Source organism: Neovison vison, chromosome 10, assembly GCF_020171115.1.
Source record: "Neovison vison isolate M4711 chromosome 10, ASM_NN_V1, whole genome shotgun sequence".
Lineage (NCBI taxonomy): Eukaryota > Metazoa > Chordata > Mammalia > Carnivora > Mustelidae > Neogale > Neogale vison.
In genome coordinates this window covers 63,530,138-63,537,047 of record NC_058100.1, presented here as the reverse complement: position 1 = coordinate 63,537,047, position 6,910 = coordinate 63,530,138, and positions in this window count along the sequence as shown.

Genomic DNA, 6,910 nt, shown 5'->3' with positions numbered 1-6,910 from the left:
AAAATTGCTTATTAAAAAAGAGTAAAATCATTTTTGGGGTAGTCGTCCTGCTGAATATTTAAATAGGCATTTTTATTTCTCTCTTTACTCAACATAGAAGTTCATTCCATATACAGCTGGGTTCCTAAAGTTCTGAAAATTGAGGTGACCGTCAAGATGGCTGAACCCATGCTACAAAGGACTTTTTATAGTCATAGAGTATCCTGTGTTTATTGGCCTGCTTGTGCTCTTGTTTACCATAGAGCCTGTAGATGATGAGAAAAATGAGTTCACTTGCCTAGTTCAGAGACAGGAGGAAAAAGGGGACCCCTTCTTTTGTTTCCGTGTTCATTTCCTTGTGCATTGTAGCTGATTTCATTGCTTTCATTATAACTGTTCACAAGACTCCCAGATCTCCAACTTCTCTGGACCTGTACACATGTGTGAACCTGGATTTCAAGTCCATGATGTAGCCGCAGGAAGTCTACATTGTATTTAGCATTCTGGTGATTGTAGTGCTGGCTTGTAGCCAGCCAACTGCTTCTTGCCTGTAAAAACACTGAGGATTTCAAATGTGAACAAGTTCTGCTTCTGTTCTTGGCTTAGCACCTGCAAAAGAAGGTAAGCCTCAGCAGTTGGCCCTGGCTTCTGAATTGATTGCAAAAAGTTGATTCTCTGGAATGAATGGTTTCATTAAGAGGATGCCTTAACACCAGGGCTCTCACATACACAAAATAAGGGAGAGAAGAGAGTCTACTGGACTATGGATAATAATGCCTGAGCTGGAATTACATACTATTTTGATACTTCTTTTTTCTTTTTCTTCAAGATTTTATTCATTCATTTGTCAAGAGACAGAGGGCGCAAGCAAGCACAACCCAGGGGGAGCAGCAGGCAGAGGGAGAAGCAGGTTTCCTGCTGAGCAAGGAGCCTGACAGGGGACTAGATCCCAGGACGCTGGGATCATGACCTAAGCTGAAGGCAGATGTTTAACTGACAAAGCCACCCAAGCATCCCTATCTTGATATTTCTTTACATTTACAAGGCTCATTTACAGCAAGCAAGTGCCTAGCTGGTGCTTATAGAAATGGTCCTAATCATCCAAATGATCCTAATCCTGGGAAGAGGTAGAATTATAAGATAGGGAAAGGAACTTACCCAGAATAAGACTTAAAAGTTTTCCTTCCCTATAGTAATAACAACTAGATTAGCACTTTTTTTTTTTTGAGGGGAAAAAAGCTTTGAATCATGAATGCTTCGTACAGCTGGCCGCACCATATGCAATATTCAAAAACAAGAACTAGCTAATCATAGAGAACCAGCAGCTAAACAGCCCTCTGCTGGCTTCCAAAGGGCTTATAATTGGTGCAGATGGCCCCGGCGGGATGGGGAGTGTGTCCCTGCTGACTCCTTGCACCCCAGAGGGCCAGAGGGGCTCACGAAGGCTCTTGGCCCTGATTGTGCCCTCGTGGGAACGAGGAGCTAGGCTGCTGCGGGTGGAGGGCGAAGGCAGGTGGTGTGGGAGCCTGCGGGCTGCCTTCTGCCCAGCCTTCCCAAGGCCACATGAGCAGATTTGGGCTGCAGAGTTCCGATTTGATGAGTCGAGGGCCTCAAGATGAGAGAAGGCCTGGGGTGAGAGAATAGGAGTTGGAAGTTTCTTTATCTGAAGAGCTTCTTCGTGGAACCTGCAGGTGGCTGTGAGGGGCCAGCAGCTTGCCAAAGACGAGAGGACTGGAAATGCATCGACTTCACCTTTCAGGGCGCCCTCTGAGGGGGCGCAGGCTTCGCAGCTAGCCTCCCCTGCTTCCAACCCCTGTCCTTCCAGTCTCTTCCCCAACTTCTCTGTCTTTAAAGACTTACTAGTGATCTTTATTATGTTTTCTGCTCCAAACTTATTTAAAAAAGCTTTTTTGGAAGCCTAGCTAAATAGAATTCTGAGCAAACTTCAGTTAGCTTTTAATTCGAGTCCGTGAATTGGGAGGAAATACACAGATGATCCAAAGTTAATGCAGCCTTGGGAAGGCAAAAGAAAGAGGAGAGCTCTCTCCTTTCCTCTGGGCCTGTCCACTCCCTCTCCGGTGAACCCCACCGTGTTCGGCTGACAGAGGAAAGTGTTTCTAAAAACTTCCAGTTCTTCCTCCTATACCATATGCTCTAATCAGTTGCAATAAATTCTCGGCATTTTCTATCCTGTTTCTGAAACTGAACACGTGGTTCTGTCCCCTCATCAAGTTTGCTTTGTTTCTGTTTCCCTTCTGTGAGGACTCTGCTTTCTTCAGATGTGAGGAGGAGTCTCCTCTGCTCACCTTGCATGCATTGCAATGTAATTCCTAGGTTCCCCTTACCTCCCTGGCCACAGCGCCATGATTTCTGTGGGAGGTGAGGGTGCGAGAAAGAACAGAGCTCCAGGCTGGCCCTCTCAATAGTGAGGGCCCTGCGCTCCACAAAGGAGTCAGGGCTTGTTCGCCCCACACAGAAACCCGCCGCTGGTGGGCAGCTCTCCCCAGGTGTCCCCCTCACTGTTGGGGACGAACAGCTGCACTTGCTTGTCCTCATGACAGCCCCTCACGCAGGCGAGGGATGACACATTCCGAGGCTGCTCCTGGGAAGACCAGCGGGATGGTCTTCAGTCTTGGGGCTCTGCACTTGCCTGTGACTAGGTGGGACCCAGCTGCGGCTGACAGAGAGAGGGAAGGCAGTTTTGCCAGTTGGCTGATTTGGAAGCTGCCCTGAATTCTTGCCCATCTGTTCTCCCAACTGAGCCAGGGCCAAAGCTGTCTATCTCTTGCCAACCCAGGGAATGACACGTAGACCAGTGTCCTGCAGCCCATCTCCTGGGCCAGTGGGACTCCCTGCAGAGAGATGGCCCTGGGCCCACAGCTGGTGTTGGCCCACAGACATGCATGCGTTCCTGCTTTTTGCGTTCTCCCTCATTTTTCAAAGCTGGCCCTGAGCGGGATGCTGAGACTGGCATCACCCCTGACCTGGGGCTTTGCGTGGGACCTCTGGAAAAAGGACCTCTGCCCCTTTTCAGCCTTCTCCTTTTTATAAATTAGGGAAGAATCCCACTGTCCTGACACAGGGGAATGAGAGGCAGTGGAAGAAGCTGCCGTTTGCCTTGAAATCTCCTCCTTAACAGGACCCTGAGTTTTACTGGGGTGACAGAATGAATAGCTAAAACTACATTTCCCAGTCCCCCTTGCAGGTGTGGCCAGGGAAATAAGCACTAACCATTGCTCATTTGAGGAGAGTTGTTTTTTTGTTTTGTTTTTAAATGATTTTTATTTGAGCATGAGGAGAGCACGAAGGGAGAGGGAGAAGTAGGCTCCCTGCTGAGCAGGGAAGGGGTAAATGAGGGGGGTGCTCTATGCCGGGAATCTGGGATCATGACCTGAGCCTAAGGCAGATGCTTAACCAAATGAGCCACCCAGGCGCCCCATGAGGAAAGCTCTTTGAGAGGAACACCGCAATGTCTCTTAATCTTCCCTTTTGCCTCCTGGAACACAGAAGTGATGGCTGAAGCTCTTGAGGGTGGCATTTTGCACAAACGATGGTGGAGGAGAAAGAGGGGCCTGCTTTCCTGGTCATACTCGGAAGGTGCCGTACCAGTCATATGTGGCCTCCCTTTGCACCTTTTTTTCTTTTTTTTAAGATTTATTTATTTAGTTGACAGAAATAGAGAGATCACAAGTAGGCAGAGAGAGAGAGAGATGGGGAAGCAGGCTCCCCTGCTAAGCAGGGAGCCCGATGCGGGGCTCGAACCAAGGACCCTGCGATCATGACCTGAGCCAAAGGCAGAGGCTTAACCCACTGAGCCACCCAGGTGCCCCCTCCCTTTGCACTTTTAGGTGAAAACCTAAATCTAATTTGTTTAAGCTTCTGAGTCCAGGCCTCTTCTTTTATTAGCAATTCCTAACTGGTACAGAGGACGAAAATGGGATCACAGAGTCCTGAAGTCTAGAGACATTGCCCCTTCTTTCTTCTGTTCTCTGGAGGATCCCACATAGGGTCTGTACTTCAGGATCAATTCCTGGCTATTGATGACAGTGGGGAGAGAGTACTGGGGTGCTGTGACATGCCGTCCACACTGGGTCCATAAGAATGAGGGAGGACCTGAGTCTTCTGGCATTTAGTGGAAACTGAGATTAGCAAAAAAATAATTGTCAAGAAATCAGACTTCAACTCTCTGAAAGCTGGTGACCATCTGCCTTTTATGTGTTCTGCCATGTTTTGAGGTAACGAATCCAGATCCCCAGTTGGGTGGGAACTCAGAGGTCTTGTGATCCATTCTGCCACTTGCCTCATGTGTCATCTGTCTATTTTCTCTGAGAGGCAGTCTGCAGCCTCTGTGCAAATGCTTTCAAGGAGGAGGTACTTCTCACTATGGCTTTTATGATGAGCTCTGATGCAAAACAGAAGAGTTCATGAAGCTTCCATCCATCAGTCCTGGTTCCATTTCTGTGTTACACAGTACAAGATTTTCTTCCACTTGTTAATCCTCTATTTGAAGACATCCGCCTTGTCCTCTCCAAGACTTCGTAGTTCCAAATCATTCTTCATTCCTTCAATAGTTATTTTTCCTTCAATAGAGTGTTATACTTTCAGTTTTGATTAAAAAAAAAAAACCTATGTGAATCCAGCAAAAATAGGTAGAACAGTGAAAAACAATACAAAATCAAAACCATACCTTCTTGATGATAACTTATTATTACCTTGGTATGTTTCCTCCTAGATTGTTTTCTGAAAGATTATTTATAGCCAGCAGTTTCTATAAAGTGACCTTTGCACTGAAAGGGTTTTTTATTTTTTGTTTTGTTTTGTTTTTATAATCTGCTTAGCACAGTGCCTGACATATCATACTACAAGGTGACAGTTTTTTGGAGCTCTTATTATTTGCCCAAACTCTTCTAAGCTCTTTTTGTGTATGAAGTTCAGTTAATTCTCATATACCTGTTTGAAGTGTAGGCACCATTATTTTCCCTGTTGTTGTTTTTTACTTTTTTATTTTTTTAAAAGATATTTATTTATTTATTTATTTAACAGAGATCACAAGTAGGCAGAGAGTCAGGCAGAGAGAGGGGTGGGGAAGCAGGCTCCCCGCTGAGCAGAGAGCCCGATGTGGGGCTCAATCCCAGGACAACAATCCCTGTTGTCGTTTTTTAAAGATTTTATTTATTTGGCAGTGTGAGAGAGAGAATATAAGCTGGCAGAGTTGCAGGTAGAGGGAGAGGGAGAAGCAGGCTCCCACTGAGCAGAGAGCCTGACGTGGGGCTGGATCCCAGAACCCTGGGATCATGACCTGAGCCAAAGGCAGCTGCTTAACTGACTGAACCACCCAGGCGCCCCTTCTCTGTTGTTTTGTGAAGGAATTCGGACTTTGGAGATGTAAAGTGACTTGCTTAGTCAGTAACTCAGCTAGGATCTGAACCCAGGTAGTGTGATCCCAAAACTTACATTGTTTTTCACTACAGATCTTCCTTGACTTAGAATGGAGTTATGTCCTGGTAAACTCATCATAAGTTGAAAGTTCTTTAATTAAAAATGCATTTAATACACTTACCCTATCAAATATCATAGCCAAAGATATAGTCTATCTTAAATGTGCTCAGAACACTTATATTAGCCTGCATTGGCAAAATCACATGACCGAAAGCCTATTTTATAATAAAGTGCTGGATGTCGCATGTAACTGAGTAGTGTACTGAAGAGCAGCATAGTTGTGTGGGTATAGAATGGTCCATAGGTATATGGGCTGTTTACCCTTGTGATCGTGTGGCTGACTGGGAGTTGTGGCTTCGTGCCACTGCCCCGCATCACAACTGGGTATCATACCATAGATCGGTAACTCAGGAAAAGATCAAAATACAAAATTTGAAGTATGGTTTTTACTGAACGTATATGGCTTTCGCACTCATAGTAACTGAAAAATTGTAAGTGAGACCACTGTAGGTCAGGGACTATAGGTAACTGCTTCTCCAAAATGAAAAATGAGCACTCAAAAAATAGTATCCCAATAATTATTATTACTCTTAAGGAGAGAGCTTGTGAATTGTTGAATTCTTAAAGGGACTGAGGGGATTATGTTTTCTTGGGGGGAGGCTATTATAAACAAGCATTAATTAAGTTGTTTTATATTCCATCCTTCTGGGTTACATGACATTCTTTTTTTTTTTTTTTTTTAACATTTTATTTATTTATTTGTCAGAGAGCGAGCACAAGCCGGCAGAGTGGCAGGCAGAAGCAGAGAGAGAAGCAGGGTCCCCACTGAGCAAGGAGCCCAATGCAGGACTCCATCTCAGGACCCTGGGATCATGACCTGAGCCGGAGGCAGCTGCTTAACCGACTGAGCCTCCCAGGCATCCCAGGATTACATGACATTCTAAAAGGGACTTTATCCTTCTGGAAAGCTTAATGTCTCATATAGCTGAGGATTATTGAAGGCATATTTTTAACTTCTTTGCTGCTCTGTTTCTTGGTCCACCAAGCTTTACACAGAGAAATTAAATTTTTAACATCAGGACAAATAAAAATTAAGATATATTTTCTTGAAACACCCACCTATATGGAAAACTGGCATAATGGTGGTTAAAATCATAGACATGGTAGCAAAGATGCCTGGGTTTAAATTTTGCTACTATACTTTTTTTTTTTTTTTAAAGTAGGCTCCACCCTGGGCATGAAGCCCAACACAGGGCTTGAACTCACAACCCTGAGATCAAGACCTGAGCTGAGATCAAGAACTGGATGCTTAACTGACTGAGCCACCCGGCCACCCCTGCTTTGCTACTTTGTAGCTGTGTGATTTTTGGTGAATTCTTTAAATTCTTTGTGCCTCAGTTGCCAATCCATAAAATGGGCATGATAACAGTAATACCTTTCTCTAGAGTTGTTATCGTAACCAAGTTACTAATCCATGCTGGGCAGCTAGAAC